The sequence below is a fragment of the Pteropus vampyrus genome, unplaced genomic scaffold, assembly GCF_000151845.1.
Source record: "Pteropus vampyrus isolate Shadow unplaced genomic scaffold, Pvam_2.0 Scaffold432, whole genome shotgun sequence".
Classification (NCBI taxonomy): Eukaryota; Metazoa; Chordata; class Mammalia; order Chiroptera; family Pteropodidae; genus Pteropus; species Pteropus vampyrus.
In genome coordinates, this window is record NW_011889213.1 from 634,350 (window position 1) to 649,816 (window position 15,467).

Genomic DNA, 15,467 nt, shown 5'->3' on the forward strand with positions numbered 1-15,467 from the left:
ATGTTTTAACTCATGATCCTCAGAGGGGTGGGTATTATCCTCAGATGAAAGATGAAGAAATGACCACAGAGAAGTTAAGTAACTTGTCCAAGGTCACATTGCTCTGACTGACAGAGCTGGATCCAGATCCAGGCCATGCTAATTCCAGAGGCTGCATTCCTAACCCTTGCACTGCAAAGGAGTGCAGGCAACTGGAACTTTGCAATAAGACAGTGGTTTCTTTAAGGCTTGTGTTCCCAAACAGACTCGTGTTTTTCCTTTAAAGAAAAAAAAATATGTAATATATTTGGAATTCTTTTTGTTTATGAAGGTGATGATAAGTGTCTTTTCAACTAATCTATACATTCATGGTAGAAATTATATTAAAACAGAGAAAGTCTTAATTTTAATGATAAGTTGTCCTTTGTTATTCTTTCCTTAGCATTATCATGTATGTCATAGGAGAAGAGCTATAAGCTGTATTCTTGGCCTCGATTTACAAACAAAAACGACCTTTTGTGCCAGAGTGGCATGTGACATACCTGTTTGTTGACTGAGGATGCCCGTATCTGGCTCATTTTGTTTACAAGTTTATTTTGAAGGAAGTTATCATCCTATTCTTGCTTTTTAAAAGCTTTTTAGGGCTACTAATTGTGATTTCTGAAATCGAGACTTAAGAATTTTAATTTGGGGGAAAAAGGTAACCGAATGAATTATTGTGTGGTTAGAGGTATGCAAGAGCCAGTAGGAACTAGTTTCAGAAATGTATTCCTTTTTCTATCCGATGCCTATTTTCTCTCAGCATTTTTCCTTGGTGGTGGATCGTGAAGTGAAATCTCGGATATGTAATTCACAACCCTAAAGCGTAGTGATTTGCATTTGAGAGATCAAGTCAGGGATGAGAAAAACTTGAGTTCCCTGAGCAGAGAGTGTAAACTAGTTCAAATAAACAGAGGATGTTCACTTCCAGGATTGTCAAACTGCTACCTTTGACCAGGGTTGAATTTTCTTTGAATGTTGACAGAAGTTACAGTGTCAGTGGAAAAAGCTTAATGTGAAGTATCTATAACTCAGAATTTCCTTATGTTTATGTCAGTGAGATCCTACAATTAAAGCTTTTTTTTTTTTCCTATGTCTGTTGAGTTTTAAAAGCCTTCAATGGGGTTTTCCACCCTTTAGTTCAGAGTAAATTAGAGTGTGAAAAAACTGTTTTGTGTTGTCTAAAATTCAAAGCCTGTAGCTGGTGGCAAATCACTGTTTTTGTAAAGAATGAGATTTAAAAATCCAACCTGGAAGAAATGTTTTAAATAAGCTACCTTCACAAATGCCATTGTAGCATTTATAAAAAGAAATTGTTGAGCACTTAATCTGTTGAAGCACTAAAAATTGGAATTTTGGAATTTATCAACTATAGTATTCTATAGTATATTCTTCATTCATAGTTTAAGCTAGGTAAAATGTTCTCGCAGAAATGATGCTAATTCTATTTTTTCGTTTTGTTTAATGTTTCTAAAAATCTTTTGGTGATCTTTTAGGCTTGAGAAAAATAGCAAACGAGATTTACAGAAATATACAGCCCTTTACAAAATGAAACAGTCAGTTCACCCTGTGGGTTTATGTTTTGAGGATTTTTTTTCTGTTTCTGATAGAAAGTGAAGGAGAATTATAGTGAGAATTGGACATTGTAGAGTCTTACTCCAAAATGTATGGAGGGTCTAATATATAAAGATGCAATGCAAATATTCCTTATTTTTATGTTGTTATTCAGTTTCAATCATGTAATGATAAATGAAAACTCTGAAGCTTATCCTAAACATATGTTAAAGATGAGTTTATCTTGCAGTGAGTTTAATTATCAAGTAAAAATACTAAATTCACTGTAATGTGAAAAGAGATTGGCCTTCTTCCTTAACTGCTGATGGTATCCAAACAAAATGGAAAATATTTGGCTTCCTGAATGACATGGCTACTGTTAACATGCTGAGTTGGTGATGAAGCATAAATCTGATTTTGCAACACCAGAGCCAAGCACGTAAGTTTAAAGGAATGGGTCCTTAAGTAAGATAACTTATTACCTTAAGCACACATTTTAAATTTTGTCTTAGAAATGTGACATTGTCAAAATTTATGGTTTTGAATTTTTATTACCCAATTGTGAGTGGTCTAGTTTTGACAAGATTTAGCATTACATTTCAGTTATATTGGTAAATTTGAACAGGACAAACTTAAAACAGTGTCTTTTATGAAACAACACATAAAAGAAATATTTATAGAGAGAACTACATAAATATTAAAAACTTCTTTATGCCCCAGATGCCAGAAACAAAAGGTAAATGACAAAATAAGAAAAATATTTTAACGTATATGACAAAAGGTTATGGATTAATATTTTCAATTTATAAAGAACATATACAAGTAACAAGAAAAGGATGGTTCTCATAATGAGGAAATGAACAAAAGAAAACATACAGATGGCCAATAATTATGTAAAATTATGTTCGGCTGCATTAGAAATCAAGAAATGCAAATAAAAACAATGACATAATTTTTTCAATTAACAGATTTATAAGGACTAACAGTGTTGAAAAAATAAAAACTATCGCTTAGAAAGGTAGGGAAACCCATACTTTCATTACTCATTGGTCAGAATGTAAATTGGTGCTTTTTTTGAAGAGCCTTAAAAATGTGCGTACCCTTTGACCTAAAATTCCATTCAGATGACATAATCTGAAATATGTTCAAAGATTTGTATACAAGGATAATCCTCATAGTGTTATTTAAAATAGCAAGAAATTGGAAACAACTTCAGTGTTCAGTGTTAGAGGATGAATGAACTAAATTAAATTTCCATACAATGGAATACTGTTCGGCCATTTCAAATTATGTTATAAAACAAAATTTAATGACTTAGCTAAGGTTCACAGTGTATTACTAAATGAAAAAGCAAATTAGAAAACAATCACATACAGTTGTGCTTGGAAAAAAGAATAGGCTTTGGAAAAAGATTTCTTCTGGATTGTGGGATTCTGGATGTGTGTCTGTGCATGTTTTCTAGTAACTTCCCATATTTCTATAATAAACAGGTAATAATGAATAGGAAATACCTTTGTAATCAAGAAAAAAGCTTGATTTTAGTGAATGGATAAAGAATATGTGATATATATTCCTTTTTTTATTTATATATACAAAATGGAGTATTATTACATTTTAAAATTATATGTATTTATCCCTTCCATATATATATTTTTTTCATATGTATAAAAACGTATATATGTTATTCAGCCATAAAAGAGGAAATCCTGCCATTTGTGACAACATAGGTAAACCTTAAGGGCATTATGCTAAATGAAATAAGTCAGACAAAGACACATACTGTATGATCTCACTTACATGTAGATCTAAAAAAACCGAACTCATAGAAACAGAGCAGATTGGTGGTTGCCAGGGATGGAGGAATAGGTGAAGGTGGTCAAAGGGTACAAACTTCTGTTATAAGTTCAGGGGATGTAATATTCAGCATGGTGACTATAGTTAACAATATTATATTATATATTTTAAAGTTGCTAAGAGAGTAGATCTTTAAAGTTCTCACCACAACAAAAATGGTAACTATGTGAGTTGATGGATGTGTTAACTAACCTTATTGTGTAACCATTTTGTAATATAAACCTAAATAAAGTTCATCACATTGTGCACCTTAAATTTACAAAATGTTATATGTCAATTATATCTCAGTAAAGCTTGGTGGGGGGACTAATTTTTTAAATGACGTTTGTGTATTGATTGATCTTAGAATGAGAAACCTGTTTTTGTTTTCAGTTAGTATTTCCTTTTTAGGAACAGAAAAATGAGTAGTTTGTGATGTTTGCGTTAAATATATTTGGCATGGCATACTTATTTGGTATGGTTATATGACATCTTTTGTTGAAGAACTATATTAAAATCATTTAAATTGTATTCAGTGTTTTCAGAGTTAAAATAATTTGAACTTGAGCACTTATTTCCTATACTTGGTGGAATGCTTCATATTTTTATGTATAAGCTGATGGAAAATTATATTTTATGAATATAATAAAGAAATTATACCATTTTACTTGTTTATGTGCTCTGCTAAGTTACCATTCATTTCATATTGAAGATGTGTGTGGTTTTTTTTGACTTTAAAAAAAAATTTGGTCTAGTTTATTTTAATTTCTTACAACCCCGAACATCGTATCATTTCAATATATTTTCTGCATTGCTTTCGTACTGCTTTCTCTTTCATGATACTTACAAAGGTTGCTAGGTTTATGGATTTATTTTTCTTATAATCCATTAGTCATGCTTAATGACTTCTCTAATTGTTTATATGATATTCATCTGGGAATATCTACTAAAGGAAATCTCTAGCGAATGATACTTTCTTTTGAGTATATGTCATTGTTAAAACAAGAGACTTGTGTTCTGCCTTAATTTATGTAATTAACTTCAGTGTTTAAAAGCATTTTAACATTTTAAAATGTTAAAGAAGAAAAATGAAAATAAATTACAAGTTGATGTTTTAGGAGAATTCTGGAGTTTGGCTATTTAGGTCTTATCACTTTGCAGCAAATAAAATTATAGTCTTAAAAATACATATTTTTGAGCCCAGCAGAAGACCTACTTATTTTACTTAAAATTCATCTCAGTAAAAATCTACCTTAACCTAGATTATGCCTTGTAACTTATTGTAATGAAATTTACTATAACAGAATTTTATTTTGTCAGTTTTGAGAACAATACATAAAAGAAATCATGTAGTATCTTTTAAGTGCTTTTAAAACCTAAATACATAGTTAATTCAAATTAAGATAAATATTTTCATGTATTGAAAATAAAGCTATAAACATATATTTCCCAGTATGTCTTCATTAATAAATCCTTTTGATTTTATGGTTCTTCTTGCTTATCACTTCTTACTCTTCTGCCTCCTGAAAATGTGATAATCTCATTTAATTCAAATTATGTTTTTCTATGGTTTCAGTTCATTTGTAGTTGCGGACTTTCCCTGTAATCTGTTTTTATCACTGTGATATTGTGACATTAGACCAGTTTCTTCTTATGTGTGTCTGACTATTTTCATCAAACCATGGATATTTTATAAGCCTTGTAAATTTGGGACCTCAAATTTAGCATCATATATTTTATAAATGGCATCAGTCAAATTATACAACACATTTTTAAAATTAATATGTAAAATAATTTATTATTGCTTTCTTCATTTAAACCTAGTTACTTGTTTATGTTCTAGTCTTTATCTGACTGAGAATTCGGCTATCTTCACAAAGATGTCTTTTTCTGGTCCATAAATATTAAGGTCATCTCCTTAAAGAAGCTCAAATATATGTAAGATTCAAAAGACTGTAAAAAAAATTACTTCTTTCAGAAGTTAACATTATAATTTTGTTTGAAACTTTTTGATCAGCTTTTTGTCTCATAGCTGCTAGAAGGCTTTTTGAGGCTGTGTGTGTGTGTGTGTTTAGAATACTTCCAAAATGTGTAAAGAAATGTATTCCAAGATTTTTTGGTAATTTGGCTACCAATCAAGGTAAGACTTGGTAAATACTAAGTATTTGTTGAATAGTGAATGAATGGGCTGTACAATCACATGTGCTTTTTTTTCTCCATATATGCTTTTTAAGGCAAAATTAGACAACACCTTGACCTGTTAAACTATATATGCCAGTGGTTCTTAACCATTTGGGGATTAGGGGACCTTTTGAGACTTTGATGAAACCATTAACTCTCTTCCCAATAAAATATACATACACATAAAACTTTGCTTATACTTTGGGAGGTTCATGGTCTCTAGTTCCAAGCCCCTAATATAAACAACCAACTCCCCATTAACACAGGAATGGGGTTAGGGAATATGGAGAAGAGATAACAAATAATCCAAATTTACAGTTAATACAAACCTCTAGTCTGATCATGTTATTTGAGGGCTCAGGAGGAACTTGTTTCCCCCAGAAACTTAATAAATATTAGTTTACTTTAACATTTTAAGATCTATATTCATTGTATAGCCCTCCCATAATTTATTTAATCTATTAATGAATATTTAGGTTGTTTCCATTTTTTCATTTTTATAAACAACACTGTGGTGCAGATCCTTGGGCTGAGTGGATTTTTTCATATTTACCAGACTGTTTCCTTAATGTAAGTTCTAGAAGTGGAGTTGCTGAGTCATTTGCATAGATAGCACCAACTGCTCTCCAAAAAGACTATCCCAGCAGATGTGCTCACCAATAACTAGTGCATGAAGGGATGGCCATTTCCCCACATCTTCCATAACTGAGTATTGACAGCCTTTATATCTTTCCTAGCCTCTCATATTTGTTTGTATTTCTTTGATTTCTAGCAAGGTTGGACAGTGTTTCACATGTTTATTGGCCATTTTGTTTCTTCTTCGTAACTTACCTTTTAATATAATTTGCCTGTTTTTCTATTATAGGTGTTTGAGTTTTCCCAAAGATCTTTTTGTCTTACATATTACGAGTAATTTCCTCCCAGTTTCTTCTTTTTTGACTTTCAACCTTGTGCAGTATTTTCTGCAGTATAAAAATGTTAAATTTTTATGTAGTCTAATTTAGCAGTCTTTTCTTCTCTGATCTTGCTATTAAGGCATGCTTGTAAAACCATCCATACCCAAAGATTGTTAAATTTTCATTTGTATTTTCTTTTAGATTATTTAATGGTTCTATTTTTATCTATCTATCTATCTATCTATCTATCTATTTATTTATTTATTTATTTATTTTTGCATTCAGTCTCTCGATTTACTGGGAATCTATTTCTGTGTAAGAAGTGAGGTGGAAATGTAGCTTTGTTTTCCTAAAAATAACAATAATTTATATTTATTGATCACTCAAGATGTGCCAAGCACTGAGTTCAGTGTTTTACATATATTAACAGTTTGAACCTAAATCAATTCCAAGTTGCCAGCCAGTTATTTAAAAATAAAAGTGCACCATTTCTTCCAGCTCCCTCTTTTTTCCTGCTGATATGAAAGACCATCATTATTATATATTAAGTCCTTCTATATGTTAAGATCTGCTTCTTGTCTATTCTGTTCCATAGATCAGGGTGTTTCTGAATATACCACATTGTTTTAATTATTGAGTATTTAATTTAGGTCATTAAAATTTTTTCAGAGGTAAGAATTTGCATGAACTTCTTTTGCAATATGCATTAGGGTATATTTTTAATAAGAATCAATGAATTTCACATTCTTTGAACAGCTGGTAGATAATCACTAGTAGTTCCATTAAAGAATCACTAGATCTAGTCTTCTTAAATATATCTTTTTATAAAGATTATGTAACAGCATAGTAATTTTCAAAAACAATACTCTGTACAGTTTCAACTCAAAATAGTGTAGTTTTATGCTAATATTTTAGTAAGTACAGTAAGGCTACATATATTTTTAAATTTTAATTTAAAAGCTTAGGATTGCTTTCAAAAAATTTTCCTTCTAAGCAAAATGTAGAAGGAAAGTTATAAATGTTACAAATAAGACATATATAGACTAGAAAACTGTAAACAAAAGTTATATAGGAAATAGTAAAATATTATAGATAAGCGCTATCCATTACAAATATAAATGTAATTTTATAGTAGCCACCTTAAAAAAAATAAAAGAAACAGGTGAAATAAATTTTAATAATATTTTTCTTTAGCCAAGTATATAAAAATATTATCATTTCAACATACAATCAATAGAAAAACTATTAAAGAGATATTTTACATTCCTTTTTTGTTTTTAGTATTCAAAATATAATATGTTCTTTATACTTACAGCATATCTCAATTTGGATGCAAAATTTTCACCAGAAATACACGTTCAGATTTCAGAAAATCTCTATCATCTGATAAAGTAGATTTCACATACCCAAGTTGTTCCAAATATACTTGGAAGTTTTCCAATAACTTAATTGAGCATTAGCTTTTAAGTTTACATTTAAGTTAATTTAAATGAAATGAAACTTAAAAATTCAGTTTTTCAGTGACACTAGCCACATTTCAGGTGCCTTGTTGCACATACAGCTAGTGGTTGTCACATTGGACAGTGTAGTTATAGGCTTTCTATAGAAATAAAGTATAACTGTCTCCTACTTTAACATCTAGCTTACAAATAACTTAGATTCAAATAGGGACTCTTGCCTTTTGGGAACTGAAGCCATGGCTCTATAAGCAAGCAGAAGCTGCTCTTACCTGAAGAAAATGACACCCCTAAATTACCACCAGACAGCATTCCCGAACACGCACACGCACGCACGCACGCACGCACGCATTCACTCCCTGTTTTGGGAACTGTTGCACCAAGGCCTGGTTGAAGCATCATCCATGTCCTCGGAGGTCTTTTTCCTTTTCTTGGGAGGAAGACTTCTCCCGCTGGTGCTGCTTGGGAGCCGGGACAGGGAACCCACAAGAACAGGAGCATTATTTTGTTATTAATGGTATTTCTGATTAGAAATTCTAACATCTTTTTCTTTAGAAACAAAATTATAAAGGATAATTAGATTTTGTAGGATTGTATATCCACTGAGGTTTTGGGGCTTACCTAGGAATTCTTCATCTCTTTATAACTTTGTTACTTTGAGAAAACGTTCCATGTTCCAAACAATGAACATGCATATGGATTATGAAATATGATTCCATTTGAAAGGTGGCAGAGAAGAGGGTACAGGAAGAGGTTGAGAATCACTTGTTATTACAGAAAGGTGCAAGGGCCTGAGTATTGAACTTTGATGAATCAGCCTACATTGTCTCTTGTCACCTGTATGACTTTGCTTACAATCTGGAACTAAAACAACCCGTTATTTTTTAGGTATTACTCAACTATCAAATCACTTTTAGGCAGAGTTTTTTGTTAATTTGTTTTGCTTCCAAGTGTGTGTGTGCGTGTGTGTGTGTGTGTGTGTGTGTGTGTGTGTGTGTGTGTGTGTTTGAAACTGAGTTTGTCTAGAAAATCATGTTCATCTTTTGGTCTTAGTGACTATTCATTTTTATGGTACATTTATAATTTATGCTTGAAATTTGGGAACTTCTAGTTACAGATGAAATTTTTCCTTTCACATTTTTCATTTCTTCTAATGTTAGTTTAGTCTTAAGAGGTACCTAAAGGAGGGGTGCAATTTTTAGTTCTTTATAGATGGGGTGATAACTGCAACTATGTGTGGAAGACTGGACAAATAGAGCTTCAGGTGGCCGACTTGGTTAGAGAGATTATGGAACCTAGGTAATCTAGGTAATGCCTAAACCCTCCATCCTAAGGCCCACCTGCTTATTTAGTTTATCTTAATGGTCTCTTTAGATCTCTGATTCTAGAAGGAACCTTTGAAGAAATGGATAGAACTTCTGTGTTACTTTGAATATTGGTTGACATCTAAACCAAATTAATTGGCTTTTTAATGTTAAATAAAATATCGAGTAGCTTTTAGTACTAGGTGAGCTTCCGGAACCCCTTTATTTTAGTGTGGTACCAAAAGTAGGTTAATTCTAGCACTTAAAACATCCTGGATATGTACTTTATTGAAGGTTATTAATTCTTCAATAAAATTGAGGATTATTTCCATAAAGTAAAAATATTTTTTTCTAATACGACAACCTATCTTAGAATATTTAAAATATTTTCTTAAATGAAAATTTAAGAGCATATGCAAAAGTTGTTATGCTCCAAGGAGTCTGATTCTTTTGTTTTAAAGTTCATTGTATTCATTATATTGAACAAGAGATTGTTGTGTCGACTTGAGAAACGAATGGCACATTTTCAAGTATTTCAAAATATTTTTGTTATACCTAGTTTTTTACTGTGATGGTATTTCTTGTTTGAGTAGAATCTGACCCATATTTTATTCTGTGGGAAAAAGAAGAGACTAAATGTTTGCTAGCCACCTACCACCTTGTGCTGCTATGCATTGGTGGGTGGCAACTCGAGTCCCGTTGTGAATTTTTAACGATGCTCTATATTTTTAGTACCTTGTGGAGATTGAATCTGCAAATCGTCTTTGAAAGATAAATGATTTGATTTGATTGTGGCAAGCATGAAAGTTATCCTCTAAATAAAACTATATCCTGGAAAAAAGCTGGACTAATACCATACTGAAATGTTCTTAACCATGGAATCCTTGATTAGACCCGATTTGTTTCGCACTTACTATAGCTCCGTAAAGATGATCAGCTTTCAGCAGGGATGAACAGATGTCGAGGTTTCATCAGAAATTGCTTTCACATTGTCAAGCCTTTCACGAAAGTCAGCCATCACCCTTGTTAGTCTGATTTTGTTGAGATGCTTTGAAAACCTTTTTCCAAATATTGGTTTGAATGTACAGACTTTGTACAGTTTACCTGTACAGTTCTGTAATAGTCAAGTGGTATCCTTTTCCAACAACAGAAATAAAAAGAAGAAAATTAAAAGCAAAAATGAGAAAGTATAGCATAGGCTGTATTTATTTAAACTTTCAAATATTTAATATTAGATGCTAGAACCTAAGTTCATAAAAAGCATGTCTCTTTTATTCACTGCTATGTCCTCAGTACCTGGAACAGAGCCTGGCATGTGACAGATGCTCAGTAAGTATTCATTAAATAAATACTGTTTCTGTGAGAGGATTAATTCATGTACCTTTGTTTATGGTGGGCAGATACTAATCTCTGGTAATAAGCATTGGTTGGTGTTGAAGATACCTTGATTCCATTTATTCCTCTTTAATCTCAATAGAGAGGGTGTATTCCAAGACATCAACGCTCAGTATGCCTTTTACTGCAGAAGAAAGAAAAGAGAAGGAAAAGCCGATTCTCTGTTTCCTTTGGATTTCAGAGTTAAATATGTGAAATTCACCTAGGCAAGAACTGGCTTTTTCCCCCATGAAAATTTTGTTTAAATTGTTTTAACCATGTTTAGTGTGCGATTCTGTACCATTACGTACATTCACAATGTCATGCAACCATCACCCACCATTGATCTCCAGAACTTTTTTATCATCCCAAACTGAAACTGTACCCCTTAAGCAATAATTCTCACTCTCCTGCCCCCGCAGCCCCTGGCAACCACCCTTCTTCTTTCTCTCTATATAAATTTGATTTCTCTAGGTACCTCATATAAGTGGAATTATATAATTTTGTCTCTTTGTGTCTGTTTTTTGTTTTTTGTTTTTGTTTTTAAATATGACCCTTTTGCTTGGAGACTTGACAATTTCCTCCCGGCTGGATATCTAGTTTTGCTTTGTACCTAGACCTAGCAAGCAATGCATGCATAATAAGTATCTAAAGACAAGTTAATTCAACAGCTTGTTGCAGACCGCTAGGGGGTTATTAAAGATCTGAAAATGTGATTCCTAATCTGTATGTCAGTAGGCTTATCTCCTTCAAGTCTTGCTGATAAACCTGCACTGACAGTAATATCAGAGATTAGTCTTTCTCCGTGTTTCATAAAGCAAATTGTTCTCCTTATAGCCTGATTGTGAACAGAAAATTACTGATACATTGTTATAATTGTTTATACAGACATTAAGACAAACATTACACAAGGGAACAGCAGGTACAAAAGAGATTTTGATTGCAGCTTCATTAAGAAATTATATGCTCATGCTTGTTTATTTTGTCTGTTTTCCCGTTTGCACTATATCTTCTTCCCTCCCTCCCTCCCTTCCTCCTACCCTTCGTCCCTTATTTTTTCTTTCTCACTCTCATTTTTCTGAGTAGTTGCTACAGAGACAACCTGACCCTGTGGTCCAAATATAAATAAAATAGTAATGGCTCTGTATCAGTCTAACCTTGTTGAGGGAAAAAGAGAATTATTCTGGGAGATCTGATTGGTTAAGAAACAAAGAGAAGGAGAGAGGGAGAACCTTGGAGAATGATTTGAAAAGTAGTCCATGCAATTTAGATTTCAAGCAGGATCTTAATCTGAGTGATTTTAGAGCCTCTTATACTGAACAGTAAAGTGATTTTGTACCACCGTATCCCCTGCTCACTTACACTGGACAGATCACTTCTGCTGTTCTTGATCTATTTTTTTCAACCTGTAAAGTGAAGGGTCAACAACTAGATTCAACCATAAGAGTTTGGGCCGAAGCCATTAGAATACGGAAGGTATTTTTAAAGTTCAGTTTTTATGATGTGTGAAAATGCAGGTGGTAGTATGCCAGAGACAAGTACCGACAATGAAGAATTACCCCCCAAACCAAGATGGGCTCCTGTTGGAGAGGTGGAAATGGTCGCGGTGGAATTCAGTAACCTCAGTGCCCTGGGATTTCTGTGTCTTTCCAGATGCTAGGAGACTCTTCTAAATCCTTCCTCTTTAAATATGAAGGGACATCTGTCGCCATTATCGCCCTGCCCCCTGGTCTCCCACATTTAGTTGGCAGCATTTAGAAAGTTTACTAGTCACAACTAGATTCTCACATTTCCCATTCCTTGTCATAAGCCCCCTTTCAGTTCAATATGCTTTTATTGGCACTTATTTTGGTTTTCTTTACAGCAGCAGCTGCTAATTAGTGACAGTTTTGAGCAAGCAGCTTGTCATTTTTGGCAAGGGTAGGGGACATCCATAGTGATTCAAGACTGTATTTTCATTTGCTAAACTTACTTTGCTACATGGACATACGTCTTGAATAAAAAATAGTCTGTAGTCAAGCGTGACTGTATTTACTGAAATTCCTTCCTGAGGCGGCATTCGATTCTGTAGTTGAAGAACTCTCAGATGAAAAATAGGTTCAGCGTCTACCAGACCGATGCCATGAGCCCTGAGTCATCCTTCCAACGTTAATCTCCATTCTGGATGTAGACCTCATCCTCTTGTTTTGGCACAATAAGAAATCTTTCTGGATTGTATTTGGTGTGTATGTGCATGGTAACCGAAGGAGTGCAGTGTTGATAAACATTGTGCTTTCCGTTTATACTCAGCTTCTTTCTTGAGACGTAATTAAAGGAAGAAAAAAAAAGTTTCATGGGCATAAAGAGAAAGCTTTCTTTGGAATTTTAGCTCATGTAAGCATCATCACATTTCATGTAATTCTCCTCTTCGAAATCGCTGTAAGGAGGTGTTAGCTCTATTTTACAAACTTGTCACGATGTTTATGGAGTGACACAACTTGTGATTATATTTACCTTGATTAGCACCAATGGTGAGTCAAAACCTCCGTCACAGTTTCTATAAAGTGTGATTCAGTCCCATTATTCCTGTAATAAGGATTCAAGTTAATGACCTCCCCAGTGTTAAAAATAACATCTTAAGGAAATAACTGACCTACCAGCCATTTTCCCCAATTTAGGTTCTTTTTGTAACACAGAGGTCTACAAAAATTATATTTAATTTAACACACAATTATTGAACATCTATCATGTACCATGTACTGTGTCGAAGGCATCAAAATGAATGAGATATGGTTCCTACCCTGGGATAACTTACAATGTAGTCGTTGAGCAGCAGGCGACTCAAAATTGCTTTGGTTCTTATGCCCAGAGTGTTGGGCACATTGCAATTCCAGAGAGGTAATCATTCCACCTTTTAAAACTAGGATGATCAAAATGATAAAGGGTTTAGGATACAAGTGTTGTGTTGATTCTTTTTTAGCCAAAGGTGTTAAAGATCGAATGAGACACCTTTCGTAGGAGTATGGACTTGCCCGGTGTCCTTATCCCAAGTTACATTCAGAAGTTGTCTTCTTACATCAGGGTAATTACTTCTTGGTGGCATGGCTTGGTGTACCCAGGTGATCGTCTAACATTCAGCCAGTTATTTAATGTACACCTTGCACAGTAACATGGTTATTTTTATGTTTTTCATCTTAGTATTAATCAGCTATCACAGAATTTATCATTTATACCTGTTGTGTAACTCCATATGCACGTCAGCATTAGGTAAGTTGGTGTTTAATTATTGGTGAAATGTGAACAGTTATCCAGGTGACAACTTACTTCAGTATCTTTACTATCCTATCTTACTCAGTAGGATTATATCAAAAGTTGTTTTCTCAATTGTATTAATAATTATTGTCCTCAATGAGAAATGTTTTCAGCCAGCAGAAAACCTGGGGTTAGGATGTTCTCTGGTAAATATTAACTATGGATAATAGTGTAGCTAATGGAAACCCAATAAGGAATTTGGGAGCAAATATAACGAATATAACCAACCACTCACTCGCCTTATAGGAAATGTCACAATGTTAACTCTGACCACAAGTGGTCAGGATCTAGGTTTTGGCCTCATTGGAAAGTTACTCACCCCTAGAACTGTTCTCGTTATTCTCCACCCACTGTCTTTTACAATCTAAATCTTTTAGCCAACTTCTGATTGATTTAGAGGCGTGAAGGCGAACCACCAAACCCCTAATATGGCTTCCTTTGGTCGTTTGAAGGGTTGTCATCTCGATGTTCTCTGACCTTTAAGGAAAGCATTTTTGGATTGTCAAATAATTTTTTGTATCTATTTGTGAGTTGTACTTTATGTGTAGCTTTTATTGTAAAGCAGTCTTAAACCACAGGTATTGTTGGGAAAAACTCATTTCGTTCGGTGAAAGGTTTTAAGAAATAAACTGCCGGGGTTGAGAACATGTGCCCTAGGTTCTAATCCCAGTTCCTTCACTTCCTTGCTGCAGGACTTTGGGCAAATTTCCTAACCCTTAAGCCTGTTTCCTCATCTAGAGAACAAAAATAATAAACTCACACAAAATAATCAGAGGATTAAATGAGAGCACATATAAAGAGCATAAAACTGTGCATGAGTTCATGACATAGTAAGAACTCCTTGAATATTTATTATTACTACCGTTACTGTTATTACTATTACGACCGCTAGAACCCTCTATTTTCTCCTTTCTGTGCTAATTCCTTTGCTGTTATGTAATGTTTGGTGAGTAAGTATAGGAAAGACTTGAAAATGTAATCGTTTATTTTGTTTCCAATGTGAAACAGTTGCTAGTGTGGGCAGCAGTTGTTAATTTAGCATATATAACAAACTAATGTTTTTCCTTGAACCCCAAACTGCTTTCCTTTCAAATGGGGTAGTCTCAGAGTGGGTTACATACTTTCCATCATCAAAGCGTAGAATCTTTAGAACAGGAGCTTGTCTCACAAAAAGCCTGATGTCTCTGTTGCCACCACAACCTGAAACTAACGAGTTAGAAACCACATAGAACCTATGACATGCTGCAGGAGCCCTTCTGAAGGACCTGTCACATTTTCTTGTAAGTCGTATGTAGACAGCTAAACCAGGAACCAATCTGGCTGAGAAAACTTAAAAAGTCTTTATTTTTCCTTCATTCTTCACTTTTATACTCAAAAGGATCTAATTTTGTTGCCCCTAGGAAAAGTGAACGCATAGATGCTCACCTAATTTAAAGAAGTCTACGCTTTGTTTCTTTGGGGCTGGGTGTGTATCCAGTATTATTCTGTAACTACTGTAGGATTACTACCTAAAGAAGATTTAAAATCATATTTTCTGTCCTCTTCCTCTTTTTTTTTTT

General features: G+C 33.6%; 1 protein-coding gene across 1 annotated transcript in view; it reads left to right on the forward strand.

The window, feature by feature from the left end:
- Window positions 1–1,773: 1,773 nt before the first annotated feature.
- LOC105306336 (signal transducer and activator of transcription 5B) overlaps window positions 1,774–15,467 on the forward strand; it is a 53,001-nt gene continuing 39,307 nt past the window's right edge. Inside the window, exon 1 of the mRNA XM_011381281.2 lies at window positions 1,774–2,011. The gene's annotated coding sequence lies outside the window, so the exon portion shown is untranslated. The remainder of the gene's footprint in view (window positions 2,012–15,467) is intronic.